Source organism: Hordeum vulgare, chromosome 7H (assembly GCF_904849725.1).
Source record: "Hordeum vulgare subsp. vulgare chromosome 7H, MorexV3_pseudomolecules_assembly, whole genome shotgun sequence".
Taxonomy (NCBI): domain Eukaryota; kingdom Viridiplantae; phylum Streptophyta; class Magnoliopsida; order Poales; family Poaceae; genus Hordeum; species Hordeum vulgare.
Genome location: NC_058524.1, coordinates 558,412,083 through 558,436,206, shown reverse-complemented (window position 1 = coordinate 558,436,206; position 24,124 = coordinate 558,412,083). Strand labels below are relative to the sequence as shown.

Here is a 24,124-nt window from a genome sequence, read left to right as displayed (position 1 = left end):
AAGTTAACTAAGTGTGATCTTTTGAGCAAGTGAAAGGACCTGGCGCGTTGATGTCATCGAGGATTTTGTCAAGTTCTACTTCATTTGCAATCCTCGGATGAGCTGGTTGAGGATTTTGTCTGGGCTGAGGAATTGGTTCTGGAGAAATTTCCTCGGGAGCATCTTCTTGATTTTCATCAGTGCTAGGAATGATTTTTCAGCAATTTCCTCAGTAGGAACAATGTCTTCAGTAGCTTTGAGCTTTATTGCTTCCTCAGGAGAGAGCTTATCTCGATCAGGAGGCAATTGCTCTCTTTGCGAGCCATTAGTTTCATCGAACCGCACATCTACAGTTTCAACAACCTTGTTGTGATAGGTGTTGAAAACTCTGTAGGTGTGCGAGTCCTTTCCATAACCAAGCATAAAACCCTCATGTGCCTTAGGTGCAAACTTTGAGCTATGGTGAGGATCTCTAATCCAGCATTTTGCACCGAAGACTTTGAAATAACTTACATTGGGTTTCTTGTCAGTGAGGAGTTCATATGAGGTTTCCTTGAGGAATTTGTGAAGATATACCATGTTGATGATATGACAAGTAGTGTTGATTCCTTCAGGCCAGAAACACGAGGAGTCTCATATTCTTCAAGCATGGTTCGTGCCATCTCAACTAGAGTCATATTCTTTCTTTCGACGACGCCATTCTATTGAGGGGTATAAGGAGCAGACAATTCGTGAGTAATACCAAGTTCATCAAGATAATTATCAAGACCAGTGTTTTTGAATTCTGTTCCATTATCACTCCTGATGTGTTTGATCTTGACGCCGAAATTCGTCGAGGCCCTTGAGGAAACTCGTTTGAAGACTTCCTGCACTTCAGTTTTACAAAAAATGATATGCACCCAAGTGTATCTGGAATAATCATCAACTATGACAAAGCCATATAAAGATGCAGCATTTGTTAGAGTGGCATAATGAGTGGGTCCAAATAGATCCATCTGAAGCAATTCAAATGGACGAGTAGTGGTCATGATAGTCTTCGAGGGGTGTTTGGATCTGGTCATTTTTTCACACTCACAAGCACCGCAGAGGTGGTTGATGACCCACAAGTATAGGGGATCTATCGTAGTCCTTTTGATAAGTAAGAGTGTCGAACCCAATGAGGAGCAGAAGGATCTGACAAGTGGTTTTCAGCAAGGTAATATCAGCAAGCACTGAAATTATCGGTAACAAGTGGGTGTGTGGTGAGATGATTCGTAGCAAGCAACAAGTAACAAAAGTAGCAACGGTGCAGCAAAGTGGCCCAATCCCTTTTGTAGCAAGGGACAAGCCTGGACAAAGTCTTATAGGAGGTAAAACGCTCCCGGGGACACACGGGAATTTCTGTCATGCTAGTTTTCATCATGTTCATACGATTCACGTTTGTTACTTTGATAATTTGATCTGTGGGTGGACCGGCGCTTGGGTACTGCCCTTATTTGGACAAGCATCCCACTTATGATTAACCCTTCTCGCAAGCATCCACAACTACGAAAGAAGAATTAAGACAAAGTCTAACCATAGCATTAAACTAGTGAATCCAAATCAGCCCCTTACGAAGCAACGCATAAACTAGGGTTTAAGCTTTTGTCACTCTAGCAACCCATCATCTACTTACTACTTCCCAATACCTTCCTCTAGGCCCAAATAATGGTGAAGTGTTATGTAGTCGACGTTCACATAACACCACTAGAGGAAAAACAACATACAACACATCAAAATATTGAACGAATACCAAATTCACATGACTACTATTAGCATGACTTATCCCATGTCCTCAGGAGCAAAAGTAAATACTCACAAAGCATAATCATATCCATGACCACAGAGGTAATGAGTAGCATCAAGGATCTGAACATAAACTCTTCCACCAAATAATCCAACTAGCATCAACTACAAAGAGTAATTAACACTACTAGCAACCTTACAAGTACCAACCAGAGTCGCGAGACGGATATTGGTTACAAGTAATGAACTAGGGTTTGGAGATGAGATGGTGCTGATGAAGATGTTGATGGTGATGAGTCCCCTCTGATGAGAGGAGTGTTGGTGATGACGATGGCGACGATTTCCCCCTCCGGGAGGGAAGTTTCCCCGGCAGGATCGTCCTGCCGGAGCTCTAGATTTGTTCTGCTCAAGTTCCGCCTCGTGGTGGCGGTGAATCCTCCGAAAAGCTTCCTCCTGATTTTTTTTTCAGAACGAAACCCTTCATATAGCAGAAGAGGGGAGCCAGTGGGCCAGCAGGGAGCCCACAAGCCCCCTAGGCGCGGCAAGGGGGGTGGCCGCACCTACCAGGCTTGTGGCCCCCTGGTTGCGCTCCTCTCGCACTTCTTCGGCCCAGTATTTTTTTGTATTCCCAAAAAAATCCACGTTGATTTTCACGGCTGTTGGAGTTGCGCAGAATAGGCATCTCAAACTTGCTCCTTTTTCAGGCCAGAATTCCAACTGTCGGCATTCTCCCTCTTCATGTAAACCTTGCAAAATAAGAGAGAAAAGGCATAAGTATTGTACCGTGAAGTGAAATAACAGCCCAAAAAGCAATAAATATCAACATGAAAGCATGATGCAAAATGGACGTATCAACTCCCCCAAGCTTAGACGTCGCTTGTCCTCAAGCGAAAGCCAAGCTCAATAAATATGACCACGTGTTTAGGGAGAGAGGTGTCAACAAAACAAGATACGAACATCCATGCATCATGATCATGATCAGAACAGCAATACCAACATATAATCTCTCATGCTAAAGTGACAATTCCTTCACAAAATAAAGTATGGATCAAGAACCTTACCGAGAAATAGCAACCGATAGCCTTTAGTCATTGAATCAATTGCAATTTATCACAACATCAGAAAGAGTCAAATAAGAGCTTGTAAAGCAAATCCACACACGCAATCATCTTTTCATTCTCTACAATTGCTACAACTCACGTGGTACTCATGAGATCAAAGTTTCAGTTGGACACAGAGAAAGATAGAGGCTTATAGTTTCGCCTCCAAACTGCTTACCTCAAGGGTAATGTCAACAATAATAATTCATGAATACTTACCTCCAAGTTGACATATGAATATAGATCTTTCCCAAGCATATGACGTTAGCCAAGATAAGGGCGAAACAAGGAATTGGTGAAGATCACCATGACTCTTTCAAGGGCAAAAAGTAAAGGTACAAGATAGGCCCTTCGCAGAGGGAAGCAGAGGTTGTCATGGGCTTTTGAGGTTGGGATGCGTGTCCTCTTAGTGCGGAGGAATGTCACTTTATATTGGCTCCTGTGATAAAGAACTTTATTATGCAGTCTATCGCTTTTATGTCTTCCTCATCACATGTTCGTACAAAGCTTATTTTCCACACACTAATAGACCATAAATATTAGGGAGCAATTTTTATTGCTTGCACCGATGACAACTTATGTGAGGGATCTTATTCAATCCATAGGTACACTACAAGGAATATGCTAATAGACGACGCTATTTTTTTGTCGCTACATCGTCACGGTTTTTAGTTTACGACGATCTCACGACGAAAAACCAAGCGTCGAAAACGGAGCGTCACAAATGAACAGCAGCGACGTTTTGATCAAAATCGTCATAACTTTTACGATGATTCCTGGACCGTCGTAACCTTTACGACGATCCTAAATCGTCGTTGGCAATCTAGTCCAGTCCTACGTGGCAAAATTACGATGAAATCAAAACGTCATAGTTGAAATCGGCCCAACCCATTTCAATTGATCACATGGGCTCGTTTTATTTTTTGGGCTTTTTCTTATTGGACTTCTTTTTGGGCCTAAGCCTATTTACACCCACTTCTAGTATTTTTTCGAATTGTTTTGTATCATTATAATTTGGGCCCTCGCCTTTTAGTGCCCAAATACATTTGGTCTAGTTTCAGTTTTGGCCTTTTTCATTTTTGAATTCAACAACTTTTTGTTCCAAAACTTGGTTTCATTTCTATTTATTGGGCCTTTTCAACCCAGTTATTTGTCAAATATTAAATCCAACACTATTTCATATTCAAATCAAGAAAACTCCAAGTCAAATTAAAATCATCCATCATATAACATCACATAATACATCTCCCAGGTTTACATAACACAATAACTCATCTCATGGATACATTTCCTTACATAGAAATATAGCAAAAACGGACAAAATATAGCAAATACATTTCCTCCAGCTTGCCATTCACCTGTGTCGCGCCAGCGTTCTTCTCCTGAAAATAGATCCGTAGCAATGGACTTCAACATGATCAATAGTGTGGAGGAAACAATTCAACCAGGAAGGTAGAATTTGATTATTTAGATTCAACTTGGCAGACATTTCTTGCAACATAATTAAATATACAAGTATGATGAATTTAAGGTGAGAAGGAACTGCCCCAATTTACTGGTTACACTATCCATTTACAGGTGCAGTAGGAGTAGAGAAGGTGTAATACAGCAGCAACTATCTATCTATTTTCTAGAAGCAATACCAGCCAACGGCATAGCTCACACTGAAACAGATTTAGTGCATGATGTACTATGGGACAACAACATCTAATAAGCAAAATATATGCACATCATGTCACGCCCATGCCCCAATCCCCAACACCCCTGGTTTCTGCGCACTTGATGATGCAAACAAAATGTTGGGTTCTATCTGAATTCCCACCTGCAATCTACTAATCCGAATGTTGAACAATAACATTTTGTTAAAAGAGTTTCAAAAAACAATAACATAGGATTACTCTGTGAGCAATCTATTGATCAGAATGTCACACAATAATATCTACAGCAGTAGACAACTACCCCCTGCAAAATTTAACAAAATGCATAGCTAGATCAACTCCCTCAACACGCCGAACACATAAACACATCAGATTGGCCACACAACCACAATGCTTTTAGGACAGATATCACTCAAAGAACTAAACCAACATTGAATCTGCGGTACAATGTGACTTCACAGTAAATTACCAACACAAAACCAGCATGACTGTAAATCTGTAGGGCGAGCTTGTACCACAAACTGGAACTGAGATAAAGTGGAATCGCGGTATACATGTAGAATGCAGAGTACAATGCTGTTGTAGTACACTGACCCCGATGATCCAGTTGACCATGACAGAACGCTGCTCCACGACGTGACGGCCACAGTTGCCTGCCATGGAGGCATACACCTCTGTGTAGTGGACGCCACCACACCCCGTCGCAGGCAGAGGGATGGGGACCTGGTGAGGTAGCTGTCGACGGGGACACCGTCGATAGTGAGGGTGCCGCGCTCGACCCCTCAGGCGCGCTCCAGGTCCTCAATCTGCCTGCCCTAACCAATCAAACACCAGCCAGCCCCAACAGAAAACATAGATAATAAGAGCCCATCTAGCTAAGAGGGCAGTCCCGATCAGTGTGTTTGGTCTAGCAACAACATCAGCTGAGCCAGAGCAGAACCAACAGCTCAAGATAGCAATGACGAGCAATAAATTTGTGTATGAGAAGCATAATAGGAATCCCTAGGTCGCCGAGCTACATGAGATCGAGCAATGGGTGAAAAGGAATTACTAATTTCCTTTTTTGAAGCTAACATACATCCCATGTATACAAGTTATCAAAACAAGGAAAGATATTATTATTATAAAAAAGAGAGTAAAAAAGCAGCTTTATTAGAAGAGCTCATAAACAGAAGCATAATCCAACCCGTAGACATCACTATCAAGGCAGAAAAGTCTTATGATGTCCATGACATGATGCTTGATCTAATATATTCATTGCGTAGAGAAGCACCCATGGCAATGTTCAATATACAAGAACATCGATGGTAGCAGCCAAACAACAAGATATTCTTCATTTACTCCACAACAATTGTGATTCTCATCCCATGCCCAAGTACCTATGCATGTGAAGATTTTGAATCAAATTAGTGGCAGAGAAGTCAACACGAGTATACTATTTATTCATAAAGAGAAGGTAACAATGCATAATCAGCTAGTTATCAAGGCAAAAAGGACCCTCGGGAACAAAAACATCTTTCGGCAAGCAATGTAAATCTAGGGTGAATCACAAACAATTTGCAGCCAAGATGGAAACAGCTAAATAACAATATTCTCGAAACAGGCTCTCGTTCCACTTTATATACAAAACAACAACACCATAGTTACAAAACCGAACAATACAATGTGGAGAGGTAGTCCACTGAAACAGCAGATCCCAAGAGAATAATATCATTTTCATTTCTTCTGCACTAGCATCTGTTTTAGGTCCACAAACAGTTGTGATTTTCATCCCACACTGACCTATGGATATGATGAAGTTTAAGATGCATCTGATGTATGTTTATCACAAAGAGAGGTCAGTACTGAAGCATGTGCTAGTTATCTGGCAACAAAAGGCCTCACTAGAGCAGATCCTAGGAGCAAATCTAACATGGATAACAGAGCATTTGCACTGAGGGATTAAGATGCGCACACTGGTCGGCCGGTACTTGAAAGTAGAAACTAGATTAACCGACCTAGCACGGAAGAAAATATAAGTGTATGAATGGCAATATGCACTTAAGATCTACACGCACCAGCCGCGGGACGAGCCCGGCCGGGCGGCTGGGTTGCGTGCTAATATGGAGTTCTCTGCAGTCTCTGTAGCTTTGACTATGATTTATTGGATTTTACTGTGGACTTAAAAGATCAAGTGAACTGTGAAAAAACCTGTTCACACTATGCTGATGTGGCTGTTGTATTTGCATCAAGTATGATGAACTGACTGATGGGAATTTCAGCACTGTTGTATTCAACTCTGAAGCTAAATGAGAAGAAATGGCTACGTGGAGTACGGCAATATGTTATGCTCGAACGCAACAAGATAATTAGATGAAAATACACTTGCGGAACTGATAATACATAGGGCTATTTTGTTCTGGTCTGCCTATCATTGCTACTACCATTTAGTACGAGCCATGAGCCAGTAGAATGGAGAATGATACCATGCAATTGATGGTGATGAAGGGGTCGTTGACGGCGACGAGCTCCACAAATTATCCTGAAGCAAAATGCATTAGTAAAAGCAGTGACAAGATCGTTGTGACTGCTAGAAAACTGTGCGTGGTATTTCTCATTATATTTGTAGATAATTGGTCGGATATTGTTTACATGAGAGGCTGTAAACTTAATGTCCATACTAATTATCTTGTAGTGTTAGCTGAAGGCAATACAGTATTTTTTATTTTATACAACTATCTTGTTTGGATAATCTTAATTATAAGGCTAGTGTACATAATAGTTTATTCAATGATAATTGTGGGATTCTAGCCGATAATAACTCACATTTTTATTTTCGATATTGATGTCAACATCATATTATGTAAAATCCTTGTCTTCTAAATTAATATTATTTTATTTATTCCTTCACAGCAACTACTGGGGAGTCGCCAAATACTAAAATTTTAATCCCGGTAACATCTGTCCATACACATTATCTAATGAATATATTATAAGTGACCCAGTTGCAACAATGCAGAGGAAATTTTTGTGGTCATTTACAAATTTTAAGAAAGCATCCTAGCAAAATTTCATACAAGTATACAACAACACTAGCTACGTAAATAAAGATCTGAGGCATACCTTATCTTCTCTGTAACTTTCATGACGGCATCACAGTGCATCGGCATGTCAGCGTGGTAGCTTCAGAGGCAGCAACATGGCTATCTCTCCAGTGCTCCGGCCATCCTCCGAGGCTTCTCTGACTCAGGGCGCCGCCACACACACACATGAGATGGATATGTCAAGCGTCGCTTTCCTACCGTAGGGGTGATCTATTTTGTCAATCCTCAATTTGTGCATGTATCTTTGCCATGCTGAAGCACTTTCTCGTTTACTCTCATCTCTGCTGACTCCCCGTAGAAAGGAAACTCCCTGTTTTCAGGATCCACTTGCCTTGCTGTCACACGAAAATCACGAGCGATCTTTTCTCATAACTACTCGCATGCGGCCTGGGCGACGTTCCTGGCCATGGCGCACATCCGTGCGATGCGTCGGCCTGGGCGACGTTCCTGGCCATGGCGCACATGAGCGCGATGCCGTCCTCGGTGGCGGTGACGGTGTTGGCGATGGGCGCGTTGACGAGGAGGTAGCCGTTGCCGATCCCGATCCCGACCCCGACCCGGTCGACGATGCGGAGACGCACACCGGAGGCCTCGAAGACGTCGCTGCCAACATTGGTGCCCGACCGCACGACGAGCGCTTCGCAGAGCGAGATCTTGGCCCGGAGCCCCTCGGGGGATAGGTCGTAGGAGCAGTCGATGTTGGCAAACTCCCAGAGTAGCGCCAGCCCCGCGGCGCCCAACTTCTCGACCACGAGCACCGTGGTCTTGCCCTCGACGGCCACCGCATCGGAAGCGGGCGGGGACGCGGTCGACGCGGCGGCGGTGGCGAAGGCGACGAGCTCGACATCGAGGGACTGGAGCCACAAGCCTATGGGGAAATCTGGAGCCGCGACGCACGGAGGAGGGCCGAGAGGAAATCAGGGATGGCAGGGGCTTTCCCCTCGTGGATGGGGTGGCGGCGTGGGGTGGACTGGGTGTGAGGGTGTGGATGAATTTAGGGTTAGATGGGGGTTAAATACCCCCCGGTTAGGTGGGCTGGCTCGGCCGACCCAATTTGGGTCAAGGGGTTTCTTTCCCCTTTTTATTATTTGTTTTTGTTGTTGCATTATTTAACAACTTTAGTTTTATTTTATTTTAGCGGAGTAAAACACTTTAAAATTAATAATCCTAAAGGACAATTCTCCTAGGTAATATCCGACACACCCGAACATTTTTATTTTGACATTTGAAAACTTTTATCATTTGATTTTATTTTTAAAATCAAATTCGAACCGTTTGAATTAAGCGAGATCAACAATAGAAATCACGGTGACGTAGCAACATTTCCGTCGATTCAGCAGGAAACGGGTCAAATTTAAACTGCATCTCCCTTATAGTTTGCTCATGATTTTTTCCAAAAATAATTTTTAGATAGATAGGTATCTATTTAATCATAGAAACACCAATTTTTTTCCAATATTCAACCACTAGCTAGGAATGGTCATGCCCAGCGTTTTGACCACATTTTAAAACGGGCATGAAAAATTCAAAACAAATCAAATTGGAAAACCTTCGCATTGTGTCATTTTATGTGACCAAGTTACCAGGAAAATAATAAACTTAAAATACGATAATTATTTTTGAAAAATGTTCTTAGAAATGAGATAATGTGTGAAGACTAATGGCTTTCAAGTCAAATGATCAATCTTATGGCCACATTCATGGCATAGTTTGTTTAAATGGTCTAATATTGTGCACAAGGTGCATATTGAAATGACAAACAATGTTTCTTAAGGAAGTTTTCATTTTCCTTGTATGAAAAAATCATTTTCCATTTTCAAGTGCCCAAAATGAGTTTTTTTATGAATGACATACCATATATTTTTTGTCAAATTAAACCAAATCATTTTTCTAAAATACTATGCCATATTCAATATACACTTGACAAAATACTTGATTGTTAAAAGCTTTTATCCGCTTCTAGTGAAAAAGATAAATTAATGCCGACTCAGCTTGAAGCGGTCAAATTTGAACTACAGCTCCCTCATAATTGGCTCACGATTTTTTTCAAAAATAATTTCTAGGTAGATAGATATCTATTTAATCACAGAAACATCAAAAATGTTCTAGTATTCAACCACTAGTTAGGAATAGGCATGTTAACATAGTTAGAACATGTTACGACATTTTTATAATCGTCGTAAAAGTTATGACAATCTCATCTTATGCGGTTACGACGTTTTTGACTCACATCGTCGTAATTTATATGTAGATTTGATCCCCTCAAACGGCTTACGACAATCTCGGATGAAATCGTCATAGATTTATGACGAATTCATCAACGACGTCTTAAAAACGTCATGTACGAGCATATTTCTTGTAGTGGTAGGTATGCTGGACTCTCATGGCAAAACTGGGTTGAAGGTTTATGGATGCACAAGTAGTATCTCTACTTGGTGCGGGAGTTATGGCTAATATGAGGTGGAAGCAATCGTCACATGCTAAGGGATCTCTAGTCATATAACATTGTTCGGAACCAAGCAAACACAATTCACTATGTTGTCTTCCTTGTCCAACATCTACTTCTAAGCATGTAATAGTTTAGTGAGTGTTCACAATCATAGATGGTGTCAAAGATGATATATTTATATGTGAACCTCTCCTTCTTTATCACTTCCTATTAATTGCAACAATGACCAAGGTCTACGTTTGTCTACCCTCAACAAGTTTCAATCAACATTCTTTTTATATGTGAAGCCATCACTTCCCATAAGATCATTACATGATCTTTCATGCTTTTGTTCTTTTCTCAATCTTTTGATCATGGCAAGAGGCAAAGCCCTCAACTAAGACACTCTTTATTATTATGGCTCACGAGCTCGAATACATCGGGGGTGACACAAAGCAAAACTCAAGACTAAAACACTAAGACTTTTAATCTACTAGAGAAAAAGAAAACTGAAAAGGAACAAACTAAAACAAAGGTAAAGACAAAAGATGTGATGGTGATACCATACCGGGGCAACTCCCCCAAGCTTGGTATAAGCCAAGGGGATTGCCCATACCCATGCTTAGTTGTCTTCCTTTGGAGGTGATGGTGGTGGAGTTGTTGCAGTCTTTGATTCCAAGAGGGCCATTAATCTTTGATTTATACCTTGGAGATCTGTGATATGTTTCTAAGGCAAAACAACTTCACGAGTAAGATAAGTATTACGAGCACGAGTTGTTTCACAAAACCTCAAGAGTTCAATCAAGGATGGAGACAATAGGTGGAGGTAGGGTTCGAGGAAATCCACTTCTTCAACTTCTTCCTTGTTGAGCACAGATTGCACTTCGTCCCATGCCTGGTTCTTCTCCTTAGTTTTGACCTTGGTTTCTTTAGGTAGCCTTTCCTGGCCTCCATGACCTCCATGCTTTTCAGATCAACATTTACTTCTCCATAGACTTGAGGGAGATTTTTCTCCCCCACAGATTCCTGAGATGACATCTCGCTCTAAATATGTGGCAGAAAACAGGCTCGAAACGAAAACAAAGGAAATCTACGTGATACGAGGGTCAGACCTTACGGGCGAATATATAATGATTTTTTCCATACCAGAAGGAGTACTCCGCACGAAAACAAAGTCCGGGAGGCACACGAGGTGGCCACAAGCCCCCCGGCGTGGCCAGGGGGTGGGCCCGCGCCTGGCAGGCTTGTCGCCTCCTCGTGTGCTTTCCAGACTACTTCCAATTTTTCTATTTTTTCAAATATTCCAAAACAGAGAAAAATTCCTACTGGAAAAGTTTTGGAGTCTGTTTTTCTACCGAATCACATACCTCTTCGTTTTCGGAGTCTGAAACAGGCTGATAAATATCCCTTAGTTATTCTTCCGGAGTTATGGTATTGATTATATTGCTTTCAACATTTATGGGAGTACCTGAGATATAATGCTTGATTCTGCACATTTACAACTCTCGAACAATTACCTTCCGTGTTGTTGATCTTGATAGCACCGGAATGATATACTTCCTCAACAATATAGGGACCTTCCCATTTAGAGAGAAGCTTGCATGCAAAAAATCTTAGACGAGAATTATATAGCAAGACATAATCACCTACATTGAACTCACGCTTTTGTATCCTTTTATCATGCCACCTCTTAACCTTTTCTTTGAACAACTTGGCATTCTCATATGCCTGAGTTCTCCATTCATCAAGCGAGCTAATGTCAAATAACCTCTTCTCACCAGCAAGTTTGAAATCAAAGTTGAGCTCTTTGATTGCCCAATAAGCTTTATGCTCTAGTTCAAGAGGTAAATGACATGCTTTACCGTACACCATTTTGTACGGAGACATGCCCATGGGATTCTTATAGGCAGCTCTATAAGCCCACAGTGCATCATCGAGCTTCTTAGACCAATTCTTTCTAGACATGTTGACAGTCTTTTGCAAAATTAGTTTAATCTCTCTATTGCTTAGCTCTACTTGACCACTGTACTGAGGGTGATAGGGAGACGCAATTCTATGGTTGACATCGTACTTAGCAAGCGTTTTACGGAAAGCACCATGAATGAAATGTGAACCACCATCGGTCATTAGATATCTAGGGACTCCAAATCTAGGGAAGATAACTTCTTTAAGCATCCTAATAGATGTGTTGTGATCGGCACTACTAGTGGGGATAGCTTCTACCCACTTAGTAACGTAATCAACAGCAACTAAGATGTGAGTATACCCGTTGGATTTTGGAAAAGGTCCCATATAATCAAAACCCCAAACATCAAATGGTTCAATGACAAGTGAATAGTTCATAGGCATTTCCTGACGTTTACCGATATTACCTACTATTTGACATTCGTCACAAGACAAGACAAACTTACGCGCATCCTTGAAGAGAGTGGGCTAATAGAAATCTGATTGCAATACCTTGTGTGCAGTTCTATCTCCTACATGGTGTCCTCCGTAGGCCTCGGAGTGACACTTCTGTAGGATCTGTCCATGTTCATGTTCAGGTACACAACGTCTAATAACACCATCTACTCCTTCCTTATAAAGGTGAGGATCATCCCAAAAGTAATGTCTCAAGTCAAAGAAGAATTTCTTCTTTTGCTGGTATGTGAAACTAGGTGGTATATATTTGGCAACGATATAGTTTGCATAATCATCATACCACGGTGCACTACGTGAAGTATTGATGGCATTCAATTGCTCATCGAGAAAGCTATCATCAATAGGTTGTGGGCCATCAAGAACGTTCTCTAACCTAGACAAGTTATCTGCTATGGGGTTATCAGCACCCTTCCTGTCGACAACGTGCAAATCAAATTCTTGTAGCAAGAGAACCCATCTCATAAGTCTAGGTTTAGCGTCCTTCTTCTCCATGAGGTACTTAATAGGAGCATGATCAGTGTGAATAGTTACTTTGGAATCAACTATGTAAGACCTGAACTTTTCACATGCAAACACGACTGCTAAAAATTCCTTTTATGTAGTAGTATAGTTTCTTTGGGCACTGTCTAGAGTTTTACTAGCATAGTGAATAACATTAAACTTCTTATCAACTCTTTGCCCTAGGACAACACCAACAACATAATCACTAGCATCACACATGATTTCAAAAGGTAAGTTCCAATCAGGTGGTTGAACAATAGGTGCGGTTATCAAAGCCTTCTTAAGTATTTCGAAGGCTTCCTCACAATCATCGTAAAAAACAAAAGGAATGTCCTTTTGCAAGAGATTGGTAAGAGGCCTAGAAATCTTAGAGAAATCTTTAATGAACCTTCTATAGAAACCAGCATGACCAAGGAAACTTCTTATACCTTTGATATCTGTGGGGTATGGCATTTTCTCGATTGCATCAACCTTAGCCTTATCGACTTCAATACCTCTTTCAGAAATTTTATGACCTAAGACGATGCCTTCATTAACCATAAAGTGGCACTTCTCCCAATTCAAGACAAGGTTGGTGTCTTTACATCTCTGCAAGACTCGATCAAGGTTGCTGAGGCAATCATCAAAGGAAGACCCGTAAACGGAGAAGTCATCCATGAAAACCTCAACAATCTTCACAAAAGTCAGAGAATATAGCCATCATACATCTTTGAAAGGTGGCAGGTGCATTACATAAGCCAAAAGGCATACGTCTATAAGCAAAGGTACCGAAAGGGCAAGTGAAAGTGGTTTTCTCCTGATCAGATTGTGCAACTGGTATTTGGGAGAAACCAGAATAACCGTCTAGAAAGCAGAAGTGTGTGTGTTTAGACAGTCTTTCTAGCATTTGGTCGATAAAAGGCAAAGGGTAATGATCTTTACTAGTGGCTTTATTTAATTTCCTAAAATCGATCACCATCCTATAGCCAGTAATAATCCTTTGTGGGATCAATTCATCCTTACCATTAGGGACAACGGTAATGCCTCCTTTCTTAGGGACGCAATGCACCGGACTCACCCAATCACTATGAGCAACATGATAGATGATACCCGCTTGCAGGAGCTTTAGTATTTCTTTTCTCACTACTTCTTTCATCTTAGGATTTAATCTCCTTTGATGATCAGCAACTGGTTTGGAATCAGGATCAGTTTTAATCTTGTGCTGGCATAGAGTGGGACTAATGCCCTTAAGATCATCAAGAGTATATCCAATAGCAGCACGGTGCTTTCTCAGAGTTTTTAGTAACTTCTTTTCTTCATGCTCTGAGAGGCTAGCACTAATTATAACAGGATATATCTCTTTTTCATCAAGATAAGCATACTTAAGAGTATCAGACAACTGTTTAAGCTCGAACACATGATCACCCTTTTGTGGGGGTGGATCCCCAAGCAGTTCAACAGGCAAATTATTCTTCAGGATAGAATATTGTTCAAAGACAACTCTATCTATCACATCCCTTTCATCCATATGCATATCATTTTCATGCTCAAGCAAGTATTGCTCTAAGGTATCAGTAGGAGGCATGGTAATAGAAGCCAAGGCAATAGTTTCATCCTTACTGGGCAACTCTTTTTCATGAGGTTGTCTACCAAACTTAGAGAAATTGAACTCATGTGACACACCTTCAAAGCCAACAGTGACAGTTTGCTTCTCACAATCAATATGAGCATTGACGGTATTGAGGAAGGGTCTGCCAAATATGATGGGACAAAAGCTATCTTGAGTGGTAGCAAGAACGAGGAAATCAGCAGGATACTTCATTTTACCACACAAGACTTTAACATCCCTAACAATTCCCACAGGGCAGATAGTATCTCTATTGGCAAGTTGAATAGTGACATCAATAGGTTCTATCTCAACAGGTGCAATCTCGTCTTTAATTTCATCATATAAGGATTGAGGTATTGCACTAACACTAGCACCTACGTCACATAAACCATGATAGCAATGATCTCCTATCTTAACAGAAACAACAGGCGTGCCAACAACAGGCCTATGTTTATCTCTAGCGTGAGGTTTAGCAATTCTAGCAGCATCTTCACACAAGTGAATATTATGTCCCTCAACATCATCTGACAGGAGATCTTTGATAATAGCAATGCTAGGTTCAACTCTAATTTGCTCAGGGGGTGTAGGTGTTCTAATGTAGCCTCTACGTATCACAGTTGAAGCTTTAGAATGATCCTTTATCCTAACAGGGAAAGGTGGTTTCTCAATGTAAGCACTAGGAACAATAGGATCATTATAGGCAATGACTCTCTCTTCAACTGGATTGGGTTTAACTAAATTGACTTCTAAGGGAGGATGATATTTAAACCACTTCTCTTTGGGGAGATCGATATGAGCAGCAAATGATTCACACGATGAAGCTACTATCTCAGAGTCAAGTCCATACTTAGCGCTAAAATCACAAAAAGTATTTGTTTCAACAAAGGATTTAACGCAATCAAACTTGAAATTCATACCTGACTCCTTACCTTCATCAAGCTCCCAATCTTCAGAGTTGCGTCTAATTCTCTCCAATAAATTCCATTTGAAGTCAATATCTCTCTTCATGAAAGAACCGGTACAAGAAGTGTCAAGCATGGTGCGATCATCATGAGAAAGCCGAGCATAGAAGTTCTGAATGATAATTTCTCTCGAGAGCTCATGGTTGGGGCATTAATATAGCATTGATTTAAGCCTCCCCCAAGCTTGAGCGATGCTTTCTCTGTCACGAGGCCAAAAATTATAAATATAATTCCGATCACGATATACTAAATGCATAGGATAAAACTTTTGATGAAATTCCAATTTCAACCGATTGTAGTTCCATGATCCAGTATCATCACATAGCCTATACCATGTCAACGCCTTATCCCTCAAAGATAAGGGAAAGACCTTCTTCTTGACCTCATCCTCGGGCAAACCTGCAAGCTTAAATAAACCACAAACTTCATCTACATAGATTAGATGCAAGTCTGGATGTGATGTTCCATCTCGTGTAAAAGGATTAGCCAGCAGTTTCTCAAGCATACCCGAAGGGAATTCAAAGCAAATATTTTCAGTAGGTGCATCAGGTTGAGGAGCAACTCTTTGTTCTTCCATTTGAGGTGAAGATACCCGAACAAGCCCCTCAAAGAATTAGTTTCCATAGTGACAAGTGACAATAAATTTCAACACACTATATGAATGTTTCCTTACCAAGTTCCACTTACCAAAGGCGCTTCACTCCCCGACAACAACGCCATAAAAGAGTCTTGATGACCCACAAGTATAGGGGACCTATCATAGTCCTTTCAATAAGTAAGAGTGTCGAACCCAACGAGGAGCAGAAGGATCTGACAAGTGGTTTTCAGCAAGGTAATATCCGCAAGCACTAAAATTATCGGTAACAAGTGGTTGTGTGGTGAGATGATTCATAGCAAGCAACAAGTAACAAAAGTAGCAACGGTGCAGCAAAGTGGCCCAATCCCTTTTGTAGCAAGGGACAAGCCTAGACAAAGTCTTATAGGAGGTAAAATGCTCCCGGGGACACACGGGAATTTCTGTCATGCTAATTTTCATCATGTTCGTATGATTCGCGTTCGTTACTTTGATAGTTTGTTATGTGGGTGGACCGGCGCTTGGGTACTGCCCTTACTTGGACAAGCATCCCACTTATGATTAACCCCTCTCGCAAGCATCCGCAACTACGAAAGAAGAATTAAGACAAATTCTAACCATAGCATTAAACTAGTGGATCCAAATCAGCCCCTTACGAAGCAACGCATAAACTAGGGTTTAAGCTTCTGTCACTCTAGCAACCCATCATCTACTTAATACTTCCCAATGCCTTCCTCTAGGCCCGAATAATGGTGAAGTGTTATGTAGTCGACGTTCACATAACACCACTAGAGGAAAAACAACATACACCACATCAAAATATCGAACGAATACCAAATTCACATGACTACTATTAGCATGACTTATCCCATGTCCTCAGGAACAAAAGTAACTAGTCACAAAGCATAATCATATTCATGACCAAAGAGGTAATGATTAGCATCAAGGATCTCAACATAAACTCTTCCACCAAATAATCCAACTAGCATCAACTACAAAGAGTAATTAACACTACTAGCAACCTTACAAGTACCAATCGGAGTCGCGAGATGGAGATTGGTTACAAGTGATGAACTAGGGTTTGGAGATGAGATGGTGCTGATGAAGATGTTGATGGTGATGAGTCCCCTCCGATGAGAGGAGTGTTGGTGATGACGATGTCGACGATTTCCCCCTCCGGGAGGGAAGTTTCCCCGGCACGATCGTCCTGCCGGAGCTCTAGATTGGTTCTGCTCAAGTTCCGCCTCGTGGTGGCGACGAATCCTCCGAAAAGCCTCCTCCTGGTTTTTTCGGAACGAAACCCTTCATATAGCAGAAGAGGGGAGCCAGTGGGCCAGCAGGGAGCCCACAAGCCCCCTAGGCGCGGCCAGGGGGGTGGCCGCGCCTACCAGGCTTGTCCCCCCCTGGTTGCGCTCCTGTGGCACTTCTTCGGCCTAGTAATTTTTATATATGCCCAAAAAAATCCATGTTGATTTTCACGGCTGTTGGAGTTGCGCATAATAGGCATCTCAAACTTGCTCCTTTTTCAGGCCAGAATTCCAGCTGTCGGCATTCTCCCTCTTCATATAAACTTTGCAAAATAAGAGAGAAAAGGCATAAGTATTGTAACGTGAAGTGAAATAACAGCCCAAAAAGCAATAAACATCAACATGAAAGCATGATGCAAAATGGACGTATCAGTGGTCCTTGAGGAATTTGACTGATTCGATGTCGATGACATGCTTCTTCTTCGCGAGTCTGTGCAAATTCATCATGCCTGCATGACCAAGTATTTGATGACATGGCCACCCTTCTGAGGTTTTTGCTAATAAGCATGTGGCTGGTTGAACACCTGTAGATAAATCAACAATGTACAAATCCCCTCTTCTAACACCTTCGAAGACTTTGGATTTGTCAGATTTCATGATGACAACACATCTATATTTTCCAAAGATAACAACCATATCAAGATCACAAAGCATTGAGACTGACATGAGGTTAAACCCAAGGGATTCAACAAACACCACTTTGTACATGTGCCTGTCATTGGAAATAGCCACTTTGCCAAGTCCCAATACCTTGCTTTTACCTTTGTCAGCATACGTGATTTGCTTCAGGGGTGATGGAGTTAGTGGCATATTCATCAGCAAGCTTTTGTCACCAGTCATGTGATGTGTGCAACCACTATCAAGAACCCACTCAGTGCTCTTGGGTTTGTCATCCTGCGGATGAATTAGTACAGCTTACCATCTCATATGCTTCAGACTTGAAGAATATGATATCAAGTTCATCAGATAGGAATTTCATCATAAACATTAATTTTGAGGATGTGTGAAATATTTTTATTTCATCAATATTAGCTTGCGTCCTATCAAGCATTTTCCTCAGGTCTCCAGCAAATTCTTTAGATGATGATTTTCATCTGGAGACTTGACCTGCAGAAGTGATTAGTTCAATTTCTTCACCACCCACATCTGAAGGGGTGGTAAAGAGTTCATCATCGTGCGAGCACCATATGAGAAAGGGGCATTGAGGCTAATGCACTTCTCTTTATAGTAGGGGGGTTAAAGTACTCAAACGAATATGCATAGAATTTCTTTGAGGATTTATGAACATAATGATTTGAAGAATAATGCTCATATTCATATTCCTTGTACTTTCCCTGCATGTTAGAAGCATTGGCACGGGTACGAGCATAATTTTGACCACTTGAGGATTTTGATCCTCTTGAAGACTTTGGTCCTCCTGAGGAATTTGATCTGGGGTTCAAATTCTCCACAGGTGGTGTCATGAGGACATTCACGTGAAGATTTTCAAGGCAACTTTTGGGGACCCAGGTTTTCCTCATGGGTGGTCCATTCCTGCAGTTAGTTCCAACATATCGAGCAAATACTTCACCAGATTGATTTTTGAATAGTTTATAGTTGGAGTCAAATGACTCATCTGAGGAATAGGATAATTCACACGCAAATCCTGTTAGATTGGATGGATCAACAGGAGGCCCTTTAGCAGCAACCCATGAGGTTTCGGGATACTGCTCAGGTTTCCAGTATGATCCATCTGCATTCAATTTCCTCTCAAAGGAAATTCCTTCTTTCCTCGGGTTCCTCTTCAAAATATGCTTTTTGAGCACATCGCAAAGGGTTTGGTGCCCTTTGAGACTTTTGTACATGCCTGTCACATACAATTCCTTCAGCCCTGCATTTTCATCAGTGACATTTATGGTTTCCTCAAGTGAGGAATTTGATACCACAGGATCAGTTGAAGAATTTGTAGCAATAGAAGCATTTGATGATTCCAGTGAAGAATTAGCAGTTTCACGTTCGATGCATTTAAGACATGGAGGAATGAATTCAGCTTGAGCGGCACTAATCAGTTGAGCGAGTAATGAATCATTTTCCATACGAACATCATCATGAGAAATCCTCAGCTTCTCAAGATCAAGTTTCCTTTGAAGAAATTCATAGGAAAGTTTATCATGATCAGCGAGGAGTGTGACATGACGATCTTGAAGATTATCAAATCTGGACTGAAGACTTTTCATATCTTCGGTGAGGATTTGGGTAAGATTCATTTCATCATTCAACAAGTCATCGCTTGTGTGTAGCAGTTTCTGAAGCTTTTCTAGGGCAGTTTGTTGTTTAGTTGCAATGATAGCAAGTTTACTCTAACTGGATTTTTTTATAATCATCAGGTTCACAGTCACTTGAATCAGAGGAGGAAGCATCATTCGGTACTGATACGTCTCCATCGTATCTACTTTTCCAAACTCTTTTGCCCTTGTTTTGGACTCTAATTTGCATGTTCTGAATGGAACTAACCTGGACTGACGCTGTTTTCAGCAGAATTTCCTTGGTGTTATTTTTGTGCAGAAATCAAAGTTCTCCAAAAGTCCTGAAAATTTACGGGGAGCAGTTTTGGAAAATAAGAAAAATATCTGCGCCAAGTTCCACCTGAGGGGGTGGGCCAGTGGGCAACAAGCCCTGGCTCCGCCACCACCCCCCTGGTGGCGGTGGGCAGGCTTGTGGGGCCCACACGGCTCTGCCGCCCCCAATTCCAGCTCTATAAGATCCCTTTCGTCCCAGAAAAAATAAAAAGAGAAGTTTTCGTCGCGTTTTCGATACGGAGGCGCCGCCACCACCTGTTCTTCATCTGGAGGGCAGATCTGGAGTCCATCTTGGGCTCCGAAGAGGGGAAATCGTCGCCATCGTCATCATCAACCTTCTTCCCTCTCCAATTCCATGAAGCTCTTCGTCGTTTGTGAGTAATCTATTCGTAGGCTCGCTCGGCGGTGATGAGTAGGATGAGATCTATCATGTAATCGAGTTAGTTTTGATGGGGATTGATCCCTAGTATCCACTATGTTCTGAGATTGATGTTGCTACTACTTTGCCATGCTTAATGCTTGTCACTAGGGCCCGAGTGCCATGATTTCAGATCTTAAATTATTATGTTGTCACCAATATATGTGTGTTTTAGATCCGATCTTGCAAGTTGTAGTTACCTAGCTACTATATGTTATGATCCGGCAACCCCGGAGTGACAATAACCGGAACCACTCCCGGTGATGACCATAGTTTGAGGAGTTCATGTGTTCACCAAGTGCTAATGCGTTGGTCTGGTTCTTTATTAAAAGGAGAACCTTAATATCCCGTAGTTTCCTTTTGGACCCCACTGCCATGGGAGGGATGGACAATAGATGTCATGCAAGTTCTTTTCCCTAAGCACGTATGACGATACACGGAATGCATGCCTACATCACATTGACGAACGGGAGCTAGCCACATATCTCTTCGTGTTATAGCTGTTGCATGATGAATATCATCCAAACAAATCACCGACCCATTGCCTACGAGTTTGTCCTACTGCTGTTACTTGTCTTGCTCTGCTGCTGCTGCTACTACTGTTGCTACTGCTGTTACTTGTCTTGCTCTGCTGCTACTGTTGCTATTACTGTCTCTTGCTACTGTTGCTACTTGCTACTGTTGTCACTACTGTTGTTCCTTGCCACTTCTATTGCTCGTTACACTGCTGCTACCTGTTACAATTTTGGTTCGCTGGTCGTTGATGGGAACTGACAACTTTCGTCAACGAGGCAACTTGGCGCCATTGATACAATCGTTAGGAATAGTCTGCCGTCAACAGATCGTTTCTGACACTGTTGTTATCATACTACTTTGCTACTGATACTTTGCTTGCAGATACTAATCTTTCAGGTGCGGTTAAATCTGACAAATTCAGCTGCTAATACTCGAGAGTATTCTCTCACCTCCTGTCTGGCGTACCAACAAATTTGGGTTGAATACTCTACCCTCGAAAACTGCTGCGAACCCACGCGCTGGTGGGCCATCAACAACATTCTTCTAGTTTCGTTGCCGGGGAGTGCTAGCAGCATTCGTCTGGTGCCGTTGTAGGGGAAGGTTTGTTGTCATCAACATTCGTCTAGCCATCGCCAGAGATTGCAATCACGTACCTTTGAACCTTTTGCCATGAAGCAATGGTTGGAGCGAAGTCATCAGCATAGTTATCAGTGTGGATGGTGTTATCATTTTCTTCAAGGTTGAAGATTGACTTGACGAATGTGGTTGCAAGTGCAAGACTAGCCTGTCCAGATTCTGAGTCTTCGTCGGAACCCTCCTTTTCATCACATTCCTCGGATTCTGCCTCAGAATCCATTTCTTTGCCAATAAGTGTCCGGGCTTTTCTGAAACTAGTCTTCTTGTTCGATGAGGACTTTGAGGATGAGGACTTTGAAGATTTCTTCTTTTTCTTCGAGTCATCAGAACTTTCATCCTTGTATTTCTTCTTCTTTGATTACTTCACCCAACGAGGACAGTCAACAATGTAGTGACCTGATTTCTTGCATTTGTGGCAGGTTCTTTTCTTGTAGTCCTCAGATGAAGATTCTGATTTCCTCATATCTCTTCTTGAAGATTTACCAAAATGACCACGTCTTGTAAACTTCTAGAATTTCCTCACGAGCATTGCAAGCTACTGTCCAAATTCTTCAGGATCACCAATGCTGCCATCCGAGTCTCCTTCTTCAGATGATGAAATTGCTTTGGCCTTGAGTGCACGAGGTCTAGAATAGCTTGGTCCATATAGATCTCTCTTTTCTTCTTGTTGGAATTCATGAGTATTGAGTCTTTCGAGTATATCAGCAGGATCAAGCATCTTGTAGTCTGGTCTTTCTTGAATCATCAGAACTAGAGTATCAAATGAAGAATCCAAAGATATTAACAGTTTCTACACAACTTCATGGTGAGTAATGTCTCGAGCTCCCAGTTCTTGCAGTTCATTTGATATGTCAGTGAGGCGATCAAAGGTATCTTGGCAGATTTCATTGTCAAGCCTCTTGAAGCGATTGAAGAGATTGCGAAGAACATCAACACGAGAATCACGCTGGGTTGATACTCCTTCATTTACTTTGGACAACCTTTCCCATATTAGTTTTGCTAAGCCCAAAGCACTCACTCTGTCGTACTGACCTTTGCTCAGATGGCCACAAATGATATTCTTCGCTTGAGAATCAAATTGCTTGAATTTCTTCACATCAGCGGCAGAGACAGTAGTAGTGATGATAGGGACACCATGTTCCACAATATACCAGAGATCATTGTCAATAGCTTGTAGATGCATCTGCATCTTGGTCTTCCATAAGGGAAAGTCCTTTCCTTCGAAAGTAGGACATCCTGAAGTAACCTTGGTCATGCATGCAGTCGACATAACTAAAACTCCAGGTGGTTAAACCAAAATCACACAGAACAATGGAGTACCTTGCTCTGATACCAATTGAAAGTGCGTTATATCGACTAGAGGGGGTGAATAGGAGATTTTTAGAATTTCATCACTGAGGAAATTCCTTTTGAGGAAATTCCTCACTGATGACTAACTTGCAGCGGAAAAAGCAAAGGATCAGGGGTGCAAAGTATTACTACAACAGTTTTCAAGATGAAGAATATGAAAAGCAGTTTGCACAGTACGCAGGCACAGAGAAAAAATAGGTGAGGACTAACTCGCGTGAAGAATTTGGGGTTGAGGAATTTCAGGGGAAATCTTTAGCAAATTCTTCAAACAGTGACAATGAAAATCTTCAACATACAATATTGAGGAATTGAAAGAGTTGAATAAATAGAACCCGTTTCATAGTGAAGACAATGGTTGATTACCCAGTTCCAACTGTTGCGATAGTTGTACGTCTGGTTTGGAGCAGCTTGGTATTGAAACCAAAAGACACACAGTTCCGGGACACACAGTCCCTACCGTATTCTCCTTGAGCTAAGAACACACAACCCTCGCCCAACACTCGTGGTAAGTCTTCAGGGCAAACTTCCAAACACTCACAAACTTGGTCACCCGGCGATCCACAATTGACTACTGGATTGCTCTAGACCATGACGCCTAACCGTCTGAAGGATGCACTGGCCTCAAAGGTAAAAGGCTTTAGTCCCACACAGGAACAAATTCTTCAGTGATGCTCAATCACTTGTTTTTTGGTTTGTGGTTTGGTGTTTGGGGTATTTCCTCACTAATGATTTACTCTCGAAGACTCTGAGGAATTTGGGTTGCTCTTATGACAAGTGTCAGTTTCTAACGGAGCAGACAACCAGCTAATGGTTGTGGGGGGCGGCTATTTATAGTCCGGGAGCATCCCAACATGATTTAACATTAATGCCCATAAATAATATGACTGTTGGTGTGGATAAGATCGGTGATGTGGCGCGAATTGCGGCAACAGTCGGGACCCTCAACCGTGAGAGTCCTCATGTATATCATATTCCTCACTTGAGTATTTTGGTAGGATTAGGCTTGAGTTGATCATCATGAGGAAATTCATTCCAAAGTGTTACCACGACCCCCTTTAACGGTACGGTGTTCATATGACTCAAGAGTGAAGAAAATGAAACAGAAAGAATAAATCTTCACGCTTCAAGGTCTTCAGATCGTTTTTCTTCAGGATACCGAATTCCTCATCTTTAATATCTTCATGAGGAGTATCAATTTCATTACAATATCTTCGCGATCAAAGTCTTCAACAGAAGACCAATTTCTTCAGCCGAAGATATACATTTTTAGGGGTCGATATT

At 41.7% G+C, this 24,124-nt stretch overlaps 1 pseudogene; it reads right to left on the bottom strand.

The window, feature by feature from the left end:
* Positions 1 to 7,922: 7,922 nt before the first annotated feature.
* Positions 7,923 to 8,949, bottom strand: LOC123409297 (annotated as a pseudogene).
* Positions 8,950 to 24,124: the final 15,175 nt, after the last annotated feature.